This window comes from Monodon monoceros, unplaced genomic scaffold (assembly GCF_005190385.1).
Source record: "Monodon monoceros isolate NGI ecotype Baffin Bay Population unplaced genomic scaffold, NGI_Narwhal_1 Super_Scaffold_7, whole genome shotgun sequence".
NCBI lineage: Eukaryota > Metazoa > Chordata > Mammalia > Artiodactyla > Monodontidae > Monodon > Monodon monoceros.
Genome location: NW_021703784.1, coordinates 30,431,870 through 30,454,654, shown reverse-complemented (window position 1 = coordinate 30,454,654; position 22,785 = coordinate 30,431,870). Strand labels below are relative to the sequence as shown.

General features: G+C 37.8%; 1 pseudogene; it reads right to left on the bottom strand.

Annotated features, from left to right (window-relative positions):
- Positions 1-11,482: 11,482 nt before the first annotated feature.
- Positions 11,483-12,130, bottom strand: LOC114887530 (annotated as a pseudogene).
- Positions 12,131-22,785: the final 10,655 nt, after the last annotated feature.

The window sequence follows — 22,785 nt, the reverse complement described above, 5'->3', positions numbered from 1 at the left end:
AGAATAAAGAAAAAAAGAATGAAAAGAAATGAAGACAGCTTGAGAGACCTCTGGGACAATATTAAATGCACCAACATTCGAGTTATAGGGGTACCAGAAGGAGAAGAGAGAAAGAAAGGATCTGAGGAAATATTTGAAGAGATTATAATTGAAAAATTCCCTAACGTGGGAAAGGAAATGGCCACCCAAATCCAGGAAGCACAGAGAGTCCCAGGCAGGATAAATCCAAAGAGAAACAGGCCAAGACACATAGTAATCAAACTGACAAAAATTAAAGACAAAGAAAAATTATTAAAAGCAACAAGGGAAAAATGACAAATAACATGCAAGGGAACTCCCATAAGGTTAACAGCTGATTTCTCAGCAGAAACTCTGCGAGCCAGAAGGGAGTGGCACAATATGTTTAAAGTGATGAAAGGAAAGAATGTACAACCAAGAATACTCTACCCAACAAGTATCTCATTCAGATTTGATGGAGAAATCAAAACTTTTACACACAGGCAAAAGCTAAAAGAATTCAGCACCACCAAACCAGCTCTACAACAAATGCTAAAGGAACTTCTCTAAGTGGGAAACACAAGAGAAGCAAAGGACCTACAAAAACAAACCCCCCAAAATTAAGAAAATAGTAACAGGAACATACATACCGATAATTACCTTAAATGTAAATGGATTAAATGCTCCAACCAAAAGACACAGGCTCACTGAATGGATACGAAAACAAGACCTGTATATATGTTGTCTACAAGAGACCCACTTCAGACCTCAAGACACATACAGATTGAAAGTGAGGGGATGAAAAAGATATTCTGTACAAATGGAAATCAAAAGAAAGCAGGAATAGCAATACTAATATCAGATAAAATAAACTTTAAAATAAAGAATGTTACAAGAGACAAGGCAGGACACTACATAACAATCAAGGGATCAATCCAAGAAGATATAACAGTTATAAATATATATGCATACAACATAGGAACACTTCAATACATAAGGCAACTGCTAACAGCTATAAAAGAGGAAACTGACAGTAACACAATAATAGTGGGGGACTTTAACACCTCACTTACACCAATGGACAGATCAACCACACATAAAATTAATAAGGAAACACAAGCTTTAAATGACACAATAGACCATATAGATTTAATTGATATTTATAGGACTTTCCATCTGAAAACAGCAGATTACACTTTCTTTTCAAGTGCACACAGAACATTCTCCCATATAGACCACATCTTGGGTCACAAATCAAGCCTTGGAAAACTTAAGAAAATCGAAATCATATCAAGCATCTTTTCTGGCCACAATGCTATGAGATTAGAAATAAATTACAGGAAAAAAACTGTAAAAAACACAAACAAACACATGTAAGCTAAATAATACGTTACTAAATAACCAAGAGATCACTGAAGAAATCAAAGAAGAAATCAAAAAATACCTGGAGACAAATGACAATGAAAACACGACGATCCAAAACCTATGGGATGCAGCAAAAGCAGTTCTAGGAGGGAAGTTTATAACTATACAAACCTACTTCAAGAAACAAGAAAAATCTCAAATAAACAATCTAACCCTACACCTAAAGGAACTAGAGAAAGAGGAACAAACAAAACCCAAAGTTAGTAGAAGGAAAGAAATCATAAAAGAGCAGAAATAAATGAAATAGAAACAAAGAAAACAATAGCAAAGATCAATAAAACTAAAAGCTGGTTCTTTGAGAAGATAAACAAAACTGATAAATCTTTAGCCAGACTCAACAAGAAAAAGAGGAAGAGGACTCAAAACAATTAGAAATGAAAAAGGAGAAGTTACAATGGACACCGCAGAAATACAGAGCATCATAAGAGACTATTAGAAGCAATTCTATGCCAATAAAATGGACAACTTGAAAGAAATGGACAAATTGTTGGAAAGGTATAACCTTCTAAGACTGAACCAGGAAGAACTAGAAAATATGAACAGACCAATCACAAGTAAAGAAATTGAAACTGTGATTAAATATCTTCCAACAAAGTCCAGGACCAGACGGCTTCACAGGTGAACTCTATCAAACATTTAAAGAAGAGCTAACACCCATCCTTCTCAAACTCTTCCAAAAAATTGCAGAAGAAGGAACACTCCCAAATTCTTTCTGTGAGGCCACAATCACCCTGATACCAAAACCAGACAAAGATCCTACAAAAAAAGAAAATTACAGACCAATATCACTGATGAAAATAGATGCAAAAATCCTCAACAAAATACTAGCAAACAGAATCCAACAGCACATTAAAAGGATCATACACCATGATCAAGTGGGATTTATTCCAGGGATGCAAGGATTCTTCAATATACTCAAATCAATCAATGTGATACACCATATTAACAAATTGAAGAATAAAAATCATATGATTGGGACTTCCCTGGTAGTGCAGTGGTTAAGAATCCACTTGCCAAGGCAGGGGACATGGTTTCAAGCCCTGGTCCTGGAAGATCCCACATGCCACGGAGCAGCAAAGCCCATGCACCACAACTACAGGGCTTGCACTCCAGAGCCTGTGAGCCACAACTACCGAGCCCACGTGCCACGACTACTGAAGCCCGCATGCCTAGAGCCCATGCTCCACAACGAGAGAAGCCACCGCAATGAGAGGCCCGCGCACTACAACAAGGAGTAGCCCCTGCTCACCACAACTAGAGAAAGCCCACATGCAGCAACAAAGACCCAGCACAGCCACAAATACATAAATAAATAAATTTATTTAAAATAACCCATTTGATCATCTCCATAGATGCAAAAAAATATTTTAACAAAATTCAACACCCATTTATGATAAAAACTCTCCAGAAAGTGGGCATGAGGGAACTTACCTCAACATAATAAAGGCCATATATGACAAATCCACAGCAAAAATCATTCTCAATGGTGAAAAACTGAAAGGATATCCTCTAAAATCAGGAAGAAGACAAGGATGTTCACTCTCACCACTATTATTCAACATAGTTTTGGAAGTCCTAGTCACGGCAATCAGAGAAGAAAAAGAAATAAAAGGAATCCAAATTGGAAAAGAAGTAAAACTGTCACTGTTTGCAGATGACATGATACTACGCATAGAAAATCCTAACAATGCCACCAGAAAACTACTAGTGATAAGCAATGAATTTGGTAACATTGCAGGATACAAAATTAATGCATAGAAATCTCTTGCATTCCTATACACTAACAAGGAAAGATAACAAAGAGAAATTAAGGACTTGATCCCATTCACCACTGCAATGAAAAGAATAAAATACCTAGGAATAAACCTACCTAAGGAGGTAAAAGACCTATACTCAGAAAACTATAAGACACTGATGAAAGAAATCAAAGATGACACAAACAGATGAAGAGATATACCATGTTCTTGGATTGGAAGAATCAATATTGTGAAAGTGACTATACTACCCAAAGCAATCTACAGATTCAATGCAATCCCTATCACATAACCAATGGTATTTTTTACAGAACTCGAACAAAAAATCTTAAAATTTGTATGGAGACACAAAAGATCCCGAATAGCCAAAGCAACCTTGAGAGAAAAAAAAAAAAAACAGAGCTGGAGAAATCAGACTCCCTGACTTCAGACTATACTACAAAGCTACAGTAATCAAGACAATATGGTACTGGCACAAAAACAGAAATATAGATCAATGGAACAGGATAGAAAGCCCAGAGATAAACCCATGCACCTATGGTCAACTAAGCTCTGACAAAGGAGGCAAGGATATACCATGGAGAAAAGACAGCCTCTTCAATAAGTGGTGCTGGGAAAACTGGACAGCTACATGTAAAAGAATGAAATTAGAACACTCCCTAACACCATACACAAAAATAAGCTCAGAATGGATTAAAGAAATAAATGCAAGACTGGACACTATAAAACTCTTAGAGGAAAACATAGGCAGAACACTCTTTGACATAAATCACAGTAAGATCTTTTTTGACCCACGTCCTAGAGTAATGGAAATATAAACAAAAATAAACAAAGGGGGGCTTCCCTGGTGGCGCAGTGGTTGAGAGTCCGCCTGCCGATGCAGGGGACACGGGTTCGTGCCCCAGTCTGGGAAGATCCCACATGCCACGGAGCGGCTGGGTCCGTGAGCCATGGCCGCTGAGCCTGCGCGTCCGGAGCCTGTGCTCTGCAATGGGAGAGGCCACAACAGTGAGAGGCCCGCGTATGCAAAAAATAAAAAAATAAAAAATAAACAAAGGGGACCTAATGAAATTTAAAAGCTTTTGCACAGCAAAGGAAACTATAAACAAGACGAAAAGACAACCCTCAGAATGTGAGAAAATATTTGCAAACAAATCAACGGACAAAGAATTAATCTCCAAAATATATAAACAGCTCATGCAGCTCAACATGAAATAAACCAAACAACCCAATCTAAAAATGGGCAAAAGACGTAAATAGACATTTCTCTAAAGAAGACATACAGATGGCCAAGAGGCACAGGAAAAGCTGCTCAACATCACTAATTATTAGAGAAATGAAAATCAAAACTACAATAAGGAATCACCTCACACTGGTTACAATGGACATCATCAAAAAATCTACAAACAATAAATGCTGGAGAGGGTGAGGAGAAAAGGGTACACTCTTGCACTGTTGGTGGGAATGTAAATTGATACAGCCACTATGGAGAACAGCATGGAGGTTCCTTAAAAAACTAAAGATAGAATTACCATGTGACCCAACAATCCCACTACTGGACATATACCCAGAGAAAACCATAATTCAAAAAGACTCATGCACCCCAGTGTTCATTGCAGCACTATTTTCAATTGCCAGGTCATGGAATCAACCTAAATGTCCATCAACAGACAACTGAATAAAGAAGATATGGTACATATATACAATGGAATATTACTCAGCCATAAAAGGGAATGAAATTGGTTGGGTCATTTGTAGAGATGTGGATGGACCTGGAGACTGTCATACAGGGTGAAGTATGTCAGAAAGAGAAAAACAAATATCGTATATTAATGCATATATGTGGAATCTAGAAAAATGGTACAGATGAACTGGTTTGCAAGGCAGAAATAGAGACACAGATGCAGACAACAAACGTATGGACACCAAGGGGGAACAGCAGGATGGGGGTGGGATGAACTGGGATATTGGGATTGACATATATACACTAATACGTGTAAAATAGATAACTGATAAGAACCTGCTGTATAGCACAGAGAACTCTACTTCACTTCGCTGTACAGTGGAAACTAACACAACATTGTAAAACAACTCTACCCCAATAAAAATAAATTAAAGAAAAAATAAATTAAAAAAAATTAAGAATTAAAATTAAAAATTATGAGTTGGACAATTGTTAGAAAAAAAAGATGTTCATCTCAACATTGTTTAAAATACTGTATAATGGCTATTTTATGGTATCTTCACATAGTAGACCTGTGTAATCATAAAAATGGTATAGATGTTTATTGTCTTAGAAAGCTACCATGCAATTTATTAAGTTAAAAATGCATGTTATCACTAATCATTAGAGAAATGCAAATCAAAACCACAATGAGCTATCAGCTCACACCAGTCAGAATGATCATCATCAAAACATCTACAAACAACAAATGCTGGAGAGGGTGTGGAGAAAAGGGAACCCTCTTGCACTGTTGGTGGGAATGGAAACTGATACAGCCACTATGGAGAACAGTATAGAGGTTCCTTAAAAACTAAAAATAGAACTACCATATTACCCAGCAATCCCACTACTGGGCATATACCCTGAGAAAACCAAAATTTAAGAAGAGTCATGTACCACAATGTTCATTGCAACTCTGTTTACAATAGCCAGTACATGAAAGCAACCTAAGTGTCCATCGACAGATGAATGGATAAAGAAGATGTGGCACAGATATACAGTGGAATATTACTCAGCCATAAAAAAGCAAAATTGAGTTATTTGTAGTGAGGTTGATGGACCTATATTCTGTCATACAGAGTGAAGTAAGTCAGAAAGAGAAAAACAAATACCGTATGCTAACACATATATATGGAATCTAAAAAAAAAAAAAAGGTTCTGAAGAACCTAGGGGCAGGATAGGAAGATGTAGAAAATGGACTTGAGGACACAGGGAGGGGGAAGGGTAAGCTGGGATGAAGTGAGAGAGTGGCATGGTTATACACTACCAAATGTAAAATAGCTAGTGGGAAGCAGCTGCATAGCACAGGGAGATCAGCTCCGTGCTTTGTGACCACCTAGAGCAGTGGGATAGGGAGGGTGGGAGGGAGACACAAGAGGGAGGAGATATGGGGTTATATGTATATGTATAGCTGATTTACTTTGTTATACAGCAGAAACTAACACACCATTGTAAAGCAATTATCCTCCAATAAAGATGTTAAAAATGCATGTTAAAGTCGTTATGGGCAATCGGTGATAGGATGGACCCTGGTGATTCTTTAAAGTCTGTGTATTTTGGTTGGTGGAAAATGATGAAAAGGATAGAGTTCATGTCTATGTAGATGCTGGTTGGACAGAGATAGCGTGTGTAGATGCAGGATTTTGGGGTCATAGGGGGTCATGAGACTGCACAAATTTCCAGAAATTAATAGAAATCTTGGATAACCCTCGCCATGAAACTTGGCCTCAAGGCAACCTAGATCTCAAGGGACAAGGGAGTGAGGGCTCCAGGTAGCAGCATCCAGATTACATGAAGATGTGTGTGTGTGTGTGAGAGAGAGAGAGAGAGCACCTGCAAGTGAGAGCAAGAGAGGGAGAGAAATTCACATATGGGAAGAGAATTGGGGAATGGAGAGAGAAATCAGTTGTGCTTATGAGAAACCCAACTACAGTTATATCTGTAATCCTGTAATAGTCACATTTCATGCAAATATAGACTCTCTTCTGGTTTCCTCCCTGCTTCTGATTAGAAGTTGAATGTATTGCTCAATATCTCTGACAAGTAGATACCTCAAGTCTTTTGGGGGAAGTCCTTTCCATTTTGAAAAACATCTGTGATTAGAAAGTTCTTTGTATAAAACTGAAAATTTCATTCATTCATTCAACTAACTAACGCTTATTAAGTGTGTACTACGTGCCAGGCATTGTTCTGTTTACTGGGGAGGCAGAGGAACTGTCGGGACAGTGCCCAGGCAGGAGTGGTGGCAACAGCAGCAACCTGCACCCATCAGCAGGGGCAGAGGCCACAAGGCAGCAATGCCAGATCAGTGCCAGCTACTGAGGAGACTTTTAGTGGCCACTGGGAGAAAGGGAAGCCACCCAGAAGCTGCCCAGGGGAAGGGATTTGCATGGGTCTAGAGTTCCAGCAACTACAATAACCAGAGGCTGCTGTTATCATGTCCCACTTTTCAGAAGCTATACACACTCCTTACATCCCATCCTATGCTGGTTTGGTCAGGTTAACACAGGTTACACTACAAATCACATCTCTGCAATTCTATTCTTGAGCTATTTTATGCCATGGTGGGTCAATTAACATTACAAATCTTACCTGTCAAGATCTGAAGTTCTAAGACTATTATTTGCTGGTGTCAGTCCTAGATTTCTGCCGCTTTTAAAAGTGACGAGCAGTATCTTCATCCAATCTATTTTCCACTATATTCACTAAAATATTACAAAAGAAGAATTTGAGATCAGACCCCGAGACATCATGAACATGTGCAGGGAGAAAAAAAGTATGTTTGACAAAATTTGGATTAAACATCAGGTACAAATCAACACCACATATGCCATCATCCAGCCAGTTTCTGTTCATTTGCCACAAAGATATCGTGAGAGACGTTGCCAAGGGCTTTGATGAAATTACACATCTGCAGTATTACCACCAGTCTCCAAAGCTTATCAAAACAGGAAGTGGGCGGGTCGGGCCCAGATCTTTCCTTGTGATTGCAGACTATCTCATGGTGATCACGTCTTCATTTTCTACAAGCTTACACACCACTCTTTGACTAATTCATAATAGAATTTTGCTTAAGATGGTTATTACATTTATTTACCCTGAACTGTCTGCAGAAGTTTCTTCCTTTTATGAAAATTAGAAATGTTAGCTCATTTTCAGTTCTTCCACTATTCTGTACGATTTTCAAAAATAATTATGTCAATAGTTAAGTAATATGTTCTGCAAGTTTTTTAAGGTCATATATCTAAGATAAGAAATAAGAATTTAGAGTTGCTACTTGCTTTTTATAGCCTCCTCATTATCTTAGCCTCTGTTTTCTTCTTACTAATGTTCAGCCCATCCTATTCCCACCCTCCTCCATGGGATTCAGGCTTGACTGAGAAAAACACTAACCAAGTAGATGCTGCCAGAGGATGGGACCAAAAAGCTGAAGCGAAGGCTTAATTGTCTGATTTAGATGAGAGCAGTGAAGGACAGTGAGATGAGGGCAAGCTAATTAGTGTCCATCAGGAAAGACAGAGCTAATGCATAGCAAATAGAAGGTCAAAGTTGGGGTTCAAAAACAAGCCAGGACTGGACTTCCCTGGCAGTCCAGTGGTTAGGATTCGGCACTTTCACTGCCCTGGGACCCAATTCAATCCCTGGTCGGGGAACTAAGATCCTGCAAGCCGCACAGCACGCTCCCCCCACAGAAAGCAAGCCAGGACCAGGAAAGAATGGTGTAAAGCTATTCTGTCAAATTCAGTGACCACTAATCACGTGGGCTCCTGAGCATTTGAAGTGTGGCTAGCACCACTGAGGAACTGAATTGTTGATTTCAGTTTAGTTTAAACTAATTTACTTTGAAATTTAAAAATTGAACCAATGTAAAAATTTTTTCATTAAATACAACTCCATTGTTCTGAGAAGATTACATTGCACCTTAACCATCGAATCATGTAAATGTTACTGTAATGGTGCAGTGTGCGTGGTGGGCCTGTGTCTTTTCTAGTATTACACATAAACACATTACCAATCTAGTTGGTGTCAACAAAATGATTTAAATGCTTTTCCCTACGCATCGATGTAACATTGTAACACAATTATTTGGATGTTTATACAGAAAGCACCAGTTACAGTGATACCTATGTAAATTGTAATTGGTAATCAAATGGAAATACTTATTATTTCAATTAAAGCAGTTATATTATTGTTCTAATTTAAAAATTAAGTATGGACAAAGTTTTAAGTTTAAAACTAGGGCATACTAGTGATTAGAAGCAAATGGAGATGCAGAGGCCAGTCCTACAACTAGAGCAATAAAGGAAAAAAAAAGACTAGGGGAAGATGTGTCTCAAATTTCACAAGTCATGGCAATTGCGGTTTTTTGTGGCCAAGCAAAACAAAAAAGCAGGTTGCTTGATGTATAAGTGTTCTTTAAGATAATAAAGCAGACAATATTAGAGACATTATCAGAAAATATATGGTTTCTTTGATGTTTCCTCTCAACAGTCAAAAAGATTTGAAAAGAATAGACTAAATTAGTTGCCAGAAGTCAGAAATGAATATCCAACAGCAATTTAAAAAATTATGTCTAATAGGGTTTGAGCTTGTAACTTTAGCTAGATATTAAATGACTTAGATTCTTGCACAAAAGAGAAAATCATTTTTAGATGGAAACATGGTAAAAGAAATTATTATTTCATTTCTGGAAATATTATAAAATTATTAGGAAAAGAGTAAAAATCATATTTTATAAAAAATAAAATATCTTCAATGAAGTCACCAAACAATTGCCCATGGAATACAAGCCCTTCTTAAGAATATCAAAGATCGATTGATTCAGAATTGGAAAGACTGCAATTTCTTTAACACATTTCAAGTGCTTAGGATGAGTCATGCCTGATTAATACTTTGGTTATGTTTAGTCTCAGAGGACTTCCAAACTTATGAAGAAGTGTCGTCAACTCATAGACTAAAAAGCAAAATTCGTGGCATAGATATATTTGAAATTTTTATGACTGTCAAAGAAGAATTTCAGCTAAATATGAAAAAAAGTTTTTTATATCATGATGGAGGTGCTTCAGCTGTTACATCAAAAATCTGGATTTATAGGAATTTAAAAATAAGAAATTGATGTTTCCCTTATTGCTTTCTTCCACAAAATGATACATATTGAAAATATTTGTGCTCAGTTTTCTGAATCAGACTCATGGAAAGTGTCATGTATACAGTTATTAAAATTGTTCCATACATACATGCCAATACTATGAATCAGCACCAGTTTATGGCACTGTTGAAAGAAGTAGAAGACCCTGAATTTAATGATCTTGTGTTATTTACCAATGCTCATTGGTTGAGTTGTAAAAGAATTTTACCAAGATTTACTATGCTATTAACCCCAATTCAAGATTTTCTTGAAACAAAAGAATATTTGCAACATTTTCAATAATGACAGACAAAACTTGGCAGTTATGATTTACGTTTTCTCAGTCATATCACGCTGCATGTGAACAGGCAAAACTTTAGGCTCCAAGGAATAGAACAGCTTATTTGTAATCTAGATCTATAGATGTAAGAATTAATGTTGATATTGAAATTTTTCATAATACTAGTCGATAATGATTTTATACATTTTTCTAATATGAATTAATAGGCAGAATATTTTAATTATAACCAAGAGTGTTATGTAAATTGTCTGAAAAAAATCCAAAAAAATTTGAAGAACATTTTGTTTGCTAATGATAAATTTGGAGTTTCTTTGCTTCCTCCCCCTCCAACTTTATTGAGATATAATTGACATATAACATTGTGTAAGTTTAAGGTGTACATTGTGAGGATTATGCAATGATTACCACAATAAGTTTAGTTAACACATCTATCACTTGACATAATTATCTTTTTTTTTCTTTTTGAGGAGGTGGTGTTGAGAACATTTAAGATCTAGTCTCTTAGCAACTTGCAAGTATACAATACAGTATTGTTAATGATAGTCACCACAATGTACATCAGATCCTCAGAACTTGTTCATTTTATAAGTGGAAGTTTTTACACTTTGACCAACAGAGTTGTTTTCAATTTATGCAGTACCCCCTTTGAATTTGAAATTAACACTGAATTGTCTTGTTAGTGAACTTACTAACCTTTGACATAGTTTTGAAATTGATACGCTTTTAAGGATTTCAAACCTTAGAGTTTGTTTTATTGTGTGATGTTTGTGTAAGAAAAATTATTGAAAACTGTAAGACATCATCAATCAGCTAATTATTAACTGTACACTTAAACTAGGTGGACATATAATCTAAAATTTAAAAACTAGTTTCAAAAAGTAGACAAAAATTTAAGATCATGAGCTTTTCAATATGGCTTATATTTGTAGTTTCATACTGTTTAAAAGTGCTTCAAATGTACGGCTGGAAAGTTGCTCTTTATACTGTAAATATTGCTGGGGTAATATCAGATTGCAAACTGTAAAAACTAATTATTTTTATCGAATGATAAAGTTAACATTGTGATAACCAGTTTTCAATTCTCACTCGAATTGTTGATATAATTTTAATAATCTAAATAATCTGTTTTATAACCAACATCATTCTACTGAATTCAAGTTATGAATGTTGCATGATCAGATCTCTGAGTGGGCCTGAATGGTGAGACCTGGAACCGATTCAGGTTTGGTGTTAACCTGTACCTGCAGAGGACGCGTTCTTGGTAACCTAGTCTTTTGAGCACACTGCACATGAGAACTTAAAGGTCGGCATTCAGCTCCTTCCTGTTGTCTGACCGTGTAAACCAAACATCTCTCATAACCTCTCTTCACTGATGGCTTCAGGTCTGTTGATCTTATTCCCAAGAATCAGTATAGACACATTAGAAATGGTTTCAACTGTCATTAGTGAATCAAGTTCTCCTTTTGATTCTAACAGCCTTTTATGATCTGCACAATCCACCAGAACTGTAATGCCATTGATAGCAGGAAGGTAGTTTTTCCACACTCTTTGATCTTGAACATGTTTACCCAGATCAAAAGTTGCAAAGGCCATGCCAGTAATGGTTAGTTCTTTTGAAAGGGGAGGTAACATTGGGACATGTGTCCAAGTCTGTCATCTTTTAGCATATATAGCAATGTTGTTTTTCCCACATTATCCAATCCAAGAAATACCAATTTGCCAGTTCTCTTATATAATCCTAAAAACTGTAGATTCTGCTGAAACCACTGTATATCCAATCAAATATGAAGGACCTATCCATACCTTAGAGTCTGCGACTGAAGACAATGCTATTCCTTGCTTGGCATTGGCCCTACAGCCTCTGACACTGAACGGCAAATTGTGATGATTGCTTGATGTGCTTTTGCTTCAAAGTCAAATCAATTCTTTTTGGAAAAGATGAACAAGTTTTGTCAGTGTGGATGCAAATTTTAAAAGAAAAGAACTTTTCATATTCAATTTAGTTATTTGAAAAATTGTAAGTATGTTTGGAACAACTTGGGTATGTGATACTACTTTCTCAACTTTGAATTTTTAAGGATCTTAAAATTAAAAAAAAAATTTTAAATCAGCTCAAGTATTTTGATATAAATTTACATCTGAATTGAGATGTGCTCTATGTGTAAAATACATATGAAAATGTAGTACAAAATGTAATACAAAAACAGTAAAATATTTCTATATTGACTACATGTTGAAATGTTAATATTCTGGATATATTGAGTTATATAAAATAAGTGACAATTTCACTGCTTTTCACTTTTTAAAAAGTAAAAAAATTTAAATTACATATATGTCTCACATTATATTTCCACTGGACAGCATGAGTCTAAGGCTCTTGTCATGAACAGTGTAGGAGTGTCAAGAACTCACCTTTTCATACATACATGGGGATGTGCAGCTACTTCAAAGGACCAGAAGCAGAGTAGACAATTTTACACCTTTCCGGGTCTGTTGGATTGTCAGCTCAAAAGTGGGGTGCAGCTGGCACATGTTTAACAATTGGTTCTCTGGGGTAAAAAATCCCTGTTTTTTACCATTATCTAGTTTCCATGGTATAAATACTCCCACCATGGTCCATTTCAAGCTATCAAGTGGACATCGCTGGGAGTTTGGTAGAAATACTGATAATTGGCTCTTGCCAGCAGGCAGCAGCCAGCTTCAGTACACCACTAGCTGGGACTATCTATTATTCTTCATTGTTTCTGCAGTATCTCGCATAGAGATCAACAAAGAGTAAGCCCATTTTAAGTATTTGTTGAATGAACAAGTGCTTCTGCTAGCTACAAATCTCCTGTTGTTTCAGTTTTCCCCGATCCTTTAACTTTTCTGAAATGTACATTCCTAAAGTTGAGGGTAGATGTATGACTACAATAAGCATTCTCTTATTGAATGTGTGGTGCTGTCCAGATCTCCCTTAGCTCTGAGTCATTCATTATCCCGGCTGTTAGGAGTATTATGTGCTGATGTTGCTCAGCTGAAACTCTCCGAAGGAATTCTACAGATCTGAAAGAAGCTGCCTCCCCCATGGTTTCCCAGGCAGCTCTCTGCATCTAATGCCTTGTTAATGTGGGAGTCCAGGTCTGGCCCCTTCAGTTAGAGACATTTTTGAAGAACCATCCAAGTTTGAGAGTTTCCTGTAAGACCTGCTGCGACCTCTGTTGCAACCGTATTATGACTCAACTTATACCTCTGCTCAGCAGTGCTTCTTTCATTCCTTTGTGCGGGTGGTCTCTGAAAGCACTGCCCCATACCCCACGTGCACACCATCTCCAACTCAGGGTCTGTTTGCCAGAGAATGCAATCTACAACAGTTGTAACAAAAAACATCAAAGACAACTTTGCTCCTTTCACTCAGGGTCAGTGTTATTTTTAACTTAGTCAACCAGTTCTGCCATGTTGGTTACAATGAGGGCCAGATCTTACCGCTTCCTCTGTCTTATAGAGATGAAATTTACAAGCAAGGTAAGTTAAGAAGTTCTATTTGAGAAGATTTGTAAGAATTTTCATTGTGGATGAGTTTAAAAGCATGAGTTAGCCATGGGGTGGGGGGGACCTTCAAGATGGCAGAGGAGTAAGACATGGAGATCACCTTCCTCCCCACAAATACATCAAAAATACATCTACACGTGGAACAACTCCTACAGAACACCTACTGAATGCTGGCAGAAGACCTCAGACTTCCCAAAAGGCAAGAAACTCCCCACATACCTGGGTAGGGAAAAAGAAAAAGAAAAACAGAGACAAAAGAATAGGGACGGGACCTGCACCTCTGGGAGGGAGCTGTGAAGGAGGAAAGGTTTCCACACACTAGGAAGTCCCTTCGCGGGCGGAGACTGCGGGTGGAGACTGTGGGTGGCGGAGGGGGAAAGCTTCGGAGCCGCGGAGGAGAGCACAGCAACAGGGGTGCGGAGAGCAAGACGCAGAGATTCCCACGCAGAGGATCGGTGCCGACCAGCACCCACCAGCTTGAGAGGTTTATCTGCTCACCTGCCAGGGTGGGTGGGGGCTGGGAGCTGAGGCTTGGGCTTCAGAGTTCAGATCCCAGGGAGAGGACTGGGGTTGGCTGTGTGAACACAGCCTGAGGGGGCTAGTGTGCCACAGCTAGCTGGGAGGTAGTCCAGGGAAAAGTCTGGAACTGCCTAAAAGGCAAGAGGCCATTGTTTTGGGGTGCACAAGGAGAGGGGATTCCCTCCCTGTGTGCCCACAGAAAGCAGAACACCACCTAAGCAAGCTCCAGAGACGGGCGTGAGCCACGGCTGTCAGCTTGGAGCCGAGAGAGGGGCATGAAATGCTAACGCTGCTCCTGCTGCCACCAAGAAGCCTGTGTGCGAGCACAGGTCACCATCCACACCTCCCCTCCCGGGAGCCTGTGCAGCCCACCACTGCCTGGGTCCTGTGATCCAGGGACGATTTCCCCGGGAGGACACAAGGCGTGCCTCAGGCTGTTGCAATGTCACGCTGGCCTCTGCCACTGCAGGCTCAACCCGCATTCCAATTATGACTACCGTACCCCTCCCTCCCCTGGCCTGAGTGAGCAAGAGTGCCCTAACCAGCCACTGCTTTAACTCCCTCCTGTCTGGGCGAGGAACAGATGCGTGAGGGTGACCTACATGCAGAGGTGGGGCCAAAACCAAAGCTGAACAAAAGGACCTGTGTGAACAAAGAAGAGAAATGGAAATTTCTCCATGCAGCAACAGGAGCAGTGGATTAAATCCCCACAATCAACTTGATGAACCCTGCATCTGTGGAATACCTGAACAGAAAATGAATCATCCCAAAATTGAGGTGGTGGACTTTGGGAGCAAATGTAGACTTGGGGTTTCCTGTCTGTGACTGATTTGTTTCTGATTTTTCTGTTTATCTTAGTTTAGTTTTTAGCACTTGTTATAATTGGTGGATTTGTTTATTGGTTTGGTTGCTCTCTTCTTTTTATTATTATTATTTAAATAATTTTTTTTCTTTCTTTTTTCTCCCTTTTCTTCTGAGCCGTGTGGCTGGCAGGGGCTTGGTGCTCTAGCCTTCTGTCAGGCCTGACCCTCCAAGGCGGGAGAACGAGTTCAGGATATTGGACCGCCAGAGACCTCCTGGCCCCACATGATATCAATCGGCCAGAGATCTCTGTCTCACCACTAAGACCCAGCTCCACCTGACAGCCAGCAAGCTCCAGTGCTGGACGCCACATGCCAAACAACTAGCAAGACAGGAACACAACCCCACCCATTAGCAGAGAGGCTACCTAAAATCACACTAATTTCACAGACACCCCAAAACACACCATTGGACATGGCCATGCCCCCCAGAAAGACAAGATGCAGCCCCACACACCAGAGCACAGGCACCAGTCCCTCTACCAGGAAGCCAACACAAGCCACTGCACCAACCTCACCCACTGGGGGGAGACACCAAAAACAAAGGGAACTACGAACCTGCAGCCTGTGAAAGTAGACCCCAAACACAGTAAGTTAAATGACATGAGAAGACAGAGAAATATGCAGCAGATGAAGGAGCAAGTTTAAAACCCACTAGATCAAACACATGAAGAGGATTTAGGCAGTCTACCTGAAAAAGAATTCAGAGTAATGACAGTAAACATCATCCAAAATCTTGGAAACAGAATGGAGAAAATACAAGAAACATTTAACATGGACCTAAAAGAACTAAAGAGCAAACAAACAACGATGAACAACACAATATATGAAATTAAAAATTTTCTAGAAGGTATCAATAGCAGAATAACTGAGGCAGAAGAACAGATAAGTGACCTGGAAGATAAAATAGTGGAAATAACTACCACAGAGCAGAAAAAAAGAATGAAAAGAATTAAGGACAGTCTCAGAGACCTCTGGAACAACATTAAACTCACCAACATTTGAATTATAGGGGTCCCAGAAGAAGAAGAGAAAAAGAAAGGGACTGAGAAAATATTTGAAGAGATTATAGTTGAAAACTTCCCTAATATGGGAAAGGAAATAGTTAATGAAGTCCAGGAAGCACAGAGAGCCTCATACAGGATAAATCCAAGGAGAAACATGCCAAGACACTTATTATTCAAAGTATCAAAAATTAAATACACAGAAAAAATATTAAAAGCAGCAAGGGAAAAGCAACAAATAACATACAAGGGAATCCCCATATGATTAACAGTTGATCTTTTAGCAGAAACTCTGCAAGCCAGAAAGAAGTGGCAGGACATATTCAAAGTGATGAAAGGGGAAAAACTACAACCAATATTACTCTACCCAGCAAGGATCTCATTCAGATTTGACGGAGAAATTAAAACCTTTACAGATAAGCAAAAGTTAAGAAAATTCAGCACCACCAAACCAGCTTTACAACAAATCCCAAAGGAACTTCTCTAGGCAGGAAACACAAGGGAAGGAAAACACCTACAAAAACAAACTCAAAACAATTAAGAAAGTGGTAATACGAACATACATATTGATAATTACCTTAAATGTAAATGGATTAAATGCTCCAACCAAAAGACACAGATTGGCTGAATGGGTACAAAAACAAGACCCATATATATGCTGTCTACAAGAGACCCACTTCAGACCTAGGGACACATACAGACTGAAAGTGAGGGGATGGAGAAAGATATTCCATGCAAATGGAAATCAAAAGAAAGCTGGAGTAGCAATTCTCATATCAGACAAAATAGACTTTAATAAAGACTGAAAATAAGGAGACAAAAGAGGACACTACACAGTGATCAAGGGATCAATCCAAGAAGAAGATATATCAATTGTAAATATTTATGCACCCAACATAGGAGCACCTCAATACATAAGGCAAAGGCTAACAGCCATAAAAGGGGAAACTGACAGTAACAAAATAATAGTAGAGGACTTTAACACCACACTTTTACCAATGGTCAGATCATCCAAAATGAAAATAAATAAGGAAACACAGCTTTAAATGACACATTAGACACAACAGACTTAATTGATATTTACAGGATGTTCCATCCAAAACCAACAGAATACACTTTCTTCTCAAGGGCTCATGGAACATTCTCCAGGATAGATCATATCTGGGTCACAAATCAAGCTTTGGTAAATTTAAGAAAATTGAAATCATATCAAGCATATTTTCTGACCACAACACTATGAGACTACATATAAATTACAGCAAAAAAAGCTAAAAAATACAAACACATAAAGCTAAACAATATGCTACTAAATAACTAAGAGACCACTGAAGAAATCAAAGAGGAAATAAAAAAATACTTAGAAACAAATGACACTGAAAACACGACCACCCAAAACCTATGGGTTGAAGCAAAAACAGTTCTAAGAGGGAAGTTTATAGCAATACAATCCTACCTCAGGAAACAAAAAAAATCTCAAATAAACATCATAACCTTACACCTAAAACAACTAGAGAAAGAAGAAGAACAGCAACCAAAAAACCCAAAGTTAGTAGAAGGAAAGAAATCATAAAGGCCAGATCAGAAATAAGTGAAAAAGAAATGAAGGAAACGATAGCAAAGAATAAAACTAAAAGCTGGTACTTTGAGAAGATAAACAAAATTGATAAACCATTAGCCAGACTCATCAAGAAAAAAAGGGAGAAGACTCAAATCAACAGAATTAGAAATGAAAAAGGAGAAGTAACAACTGACACTGCAGAAATACAAAGGATCATGAGAGATTACTACAAGTAACTATATGCCAGTACAATGGACAACCTGTACGAAATGGACAACTTCTTACAAAAGCACAACCTTCCGAGACTGAACCAGGAAGAAATAGAAAATATAAACAGACCAATCACAAGCACTGATATTGAAACTGTGATAAAAAATCTTCCAACAAACAAAAGCCCAGGACCAGATGGCTTCACAGGCAAATTCTATCAAACATTTAGAGAAGAGCTAACACCTACTCTTCTCAAACTTTCTAAAATATAAGAGAGGGAGGAACACTGCCAAACTCATTCTACAAGGCCACCATGACCCTGATACCAAAACCAGACAAAGATGTCACAAAAAAAGGAAACTACACGCCAATATCACTGATGAATATAGATGCAAAAATCCTCAACAAATTACTAGCAAACAGAATTCAGCAGCACATTAAAAGAATGATACACCATGATCAAGTGGGGTTACCCCAGGAATGCAAGGATTCTTCAGTATATGCAAATGAATCAATGTGATACACCATACTAACAAACTGAAGGATAAAAACCATATGATCTTCTCAATAGTGCAGAAAAAGATTTTGACAAAATTCAACACCCATTTATGATAAAAACTCTCCAGAAAGTAGGCATACAGGGAACCTACCTCAACATAATAAAGCCATATATGACAAACCCACAGCCAGCATCATTCTCAACGGTGAAAAACTGAAAGCATTTCCTCTAAGATCAGGAACAAGACAAGGTTGCCCACTCTCACCACTATTATTCAAAGTAGTTTTGGAAGTTTTAGCCACGGCAATCAGAGAAGCAAAAGAAATAAAAGGAGTACAAATCAGAAAAGAAGAAGTAAAAATGTCAATGTTTGCAGATGACATGATACTATATAGAGAGAATCCTAAAGATACCACCAGAAAACTACTAGAGGTAATCAATGAATTTGGTAAAGTTGCAGGATACAAAATTAATGCACAGAAATCTCAAAAAATCTGAATGAGAAATTAAGGAAACAATTCCATTCACCATTGCACCAAAAGGAATAAAATATCTGGGAATAACCATACCTAAGGAGACAAAAGACCTGTAGGCAGAAAACTATAAGACACTGATGAAAGAAATTAAAGACAATACAAACAGATGGAGAGATATACCACATTCTTGGATTGTAAGAATCAGCACTGTGAAAATGACTATACTACCGAAAGCAATCTACAGATTCAATGCAATTCCTATCAAACTACCAATGGCATTTTTCACAGAAATAGAAGAAAAAATTTTACAATTTGTATGGAAACACAAAAGACCCTGAATAGCCAAAGCAATCTTGAGAAAGAGAAACGGAGCTGGAGGAATCAGGGTCCCTGGCTTCAGGCTATACTACAAAGCTACAGTAATCAAGACAGTATGATACTGGCACAAAAACAGAAATATAGGTCAATGGAACAGGATAGAAAGCCAGAGATAAACCCACGCACCTATGGTCTCCTTATCTTTAATAAAGGAGGCAAGGATATACCATGGAGAAAAGACAGCCTCTTCAATAAGTGGTGCTGGGAAAACTGGACAGCTACATTTAAAACAATGAAATTAGAACACTCCCTAACACCATACACAAAAATAAACTCAAAATGTATTAAAGACCTAAATGTAAGGCCAGACACTATAAAACTCTTAGAGCAAACCATAGGCAGAACACTGTATGACATAAATCACAGCAAGATCCTTTTTGACCCACCTCCTAGAGAAATGGAAATAAAACAAAAATAAACAAATGGGACCTAATGAAACTTAAAAGCTTATGCACACCAAAGGAAACCATAAACAAGACGAAAAGACAACCCTCAGAATGGGAGAAAATATTTGTAAACGAAGCAACTGCCAAAGGATTAATCTCCAAAATATACAAGCAGCTCATGCAGCTCAATATTAAAAAAACAAACAACCCAATTCAAAAATGGGCAGAAGACCTAAATAGACATTTCTCCAAAGAAGATACACAGATTGCCAACAAAAATATGAAAAGATGCTCAACATCACTAATCATTAGAGAAATGCAAATCAAAACCACAATAAGGGGCTTCCCTGGTGGCGCAGTGGTTGAGAGTCTGCCTGCCAATGCAGGGGACACGGGTTCATGTCCTGGTCTGGGAAGATCCCACATGCCAGGGAGTGGCTGGGTCCGTGAGCCATGACCGCAGAGCCTGCGAGTCCGGAGCCTGTGCTTCTCAATGGGAGAGGCCACAACAGTGAGAGGCCCGCATACCACAAAAAAACAAACAAACAAACAAAAAAAAACACAATAAGGTATCACCTCACACTGGTGAGAATGGCCATCATCAAAAAATCTACAGACAATAAATGTTGGAGAGAGTGTGGAGAAAAGGGAACCCTGTTGCACTGTTGGTGGGAATGTAAATTGATACAGCCACTATGGAGAACAGTATGGAGGTTCCTTAAGAAACTAAAAATAGAACTACCATATGACCCAGCAATCCCACTACTGGGCATCTACCCTGAGAAAACCATAGTTCAAAAAGAGTCATGTGCCACAATGTTCATTGCAGCTCTATTTACAATAGCCAGGACATGGAAGCAACCTAAGTGTCCACCAACAGATGAATGGATAAAGAAGACGTGGCACATATATACAATGGAATATTACTCAGCCATTAAAAGAAACGAAACTGAGTTATTTGTAGTGAGGTGGATGGACCTAGAATCCGTCATACAGAGTGAAGTAAGTCAGAAAGGGAAAAGCAAATACCGTATGTTTACACATATATATGGATTCTTAAAAAAAAATGGTTCTGTTGAACCTAGGGGCAGGATAGGAATAAAGATGCAGACGTAGAGAATGGACTTGAGGACACAGGGTTGGGGCAAGGGTAAGCTGGGACGAAGTGAGAGAGCGGCATGGACATATATACACCATCAAATGTAAAATAGATAGCTGGTGAGAAGCAGCTGCATAGCACAGGGAGATCAGCTTGGTGCTTTGTGACCACCTAGAGGGGTGGGATAGGGAGGGTGGGAGGGAGACGCAAGAGGGAGGGGATATGGGGATATATGTATATGTATAGCTGATTCACTTTGTTATACTGCAGCAACTAACACACCACTGTAAAGCAGTTATACTCCAATAAAGATGTTAAAAAGAAAAATAAATAAATAAATATAAGCATGAGTTTGCTGTCTGAATAGTTAGAATCCTCATAACTAATATGTCTTAAAATTTTTGATTTACTGCTTGGAATGTTGCAATTTTTACTATGTCATTGTAGGAAATACCGACTTACTGCGATGATTGACCTCAGCCCCATTCAGCATTTTTGCACCTATCAGAACAGCATGAATAATTGCCCAACGTTGAAGCGCTCCTAATCATATCAGAGGAGGGCTATTTTCAAAACTCCTTTACTGATAAAACCTGACACCTCAAGTATTCTCAGTTTCTGAGTCAACATATTGTACTTTAATTTAATGCTTTTCATTTTATGAGAAAATGTTTCTCAATCTACCGAAAAAGCAAATTTATCTACTTTTTCCTTTCCAAATTCATGTTTTTTCAAGTATAAAAATAGAATAACGTAAAGTCAGGTAGTTCTATTCAATTATTGAATAAAATTCTATAGACCATTTTGGAGAAGCCCATTGCATGAGTCAGATTTTTTTTTCTTTAACAATGCCTTTTGCCATATATTAGATTAAATTGTATTTTCCTAATTTGATCTGCAGACTAAAACAAAAGCAAGTTATATGAAATGAATAATAAGAATTTGGTTTATCTTGTAATTTCTGATCTTAATTAATCATAAATGAATATTACCTTCTAAACACTTAAAAGTCATTTTATCAACATATTTGCCAAACATCCAGAGGAGTAGTCTTTTATTTATTATAAGGTTTTTTTCTATAGTACCTGATATGCAAATACAGTCTAGTAAAATATGTCAAAATGTTCTTCATAAACTCACTTTACCATCACAATAGCTCCACATCTAACATTTATTCTCATTGTCATAATATACTTCTAGAGAAATCAAAGTTTTTATTGGTAGTTGTAAATGACTTTTCAAATATGTCTAAGGGATAATCTGTGATTGAATAATCACTGGTGATTCCTATTTGGTTATGGGCACCTTAAATTACTGAATTTGAGGCTAGGTGTCTTTCGACATTTCTGGAAAAGTCTCAGCCACTACCTCTCTATTGGATTTTCCTGTCTCTTTATTATCTCTTTCTGGACCTTGAATTAGACAAACACAGGACCTGTCCTCCATGTTTAACAATATTTTCATTTTTCCACTTCTTCATCTCTCTATGCTACAATCTAGTAGTTTCTACAGGCTGCTTATCCAGTTCACTAATTATTTCTTCATTAGCAGTTTGAGTATTTCATTAAGGTTTTAATTTCAATGATTATTTTTCATCTTCTAGAAGTTCTATTTTGTTCTTTTACAGATCTTCCTGTTTGTTTTTTTATAATCTCTTGCTCCTTACCCATGTTTTCAATTCCGTCTTTTATTTCTTTAAACATCTTAGATGTACATCTTTTATATTTGGTGATTCTAATATGTCTTGTGACTTTTATGTGTAAGCTAATATTCGTTGGGGCTCCATCAATGGTTTTGTGAGACCTAGTATGAGGATGAATTCCTCCAGAGAGAAATTGAGTTTGCTCCTGCTTTGCAATTTATTATTTTTAAAATAGATATGTAATGTTTCATGGTCTTGACATATAATTTATTCATCACTTCTCTACTGACAGAG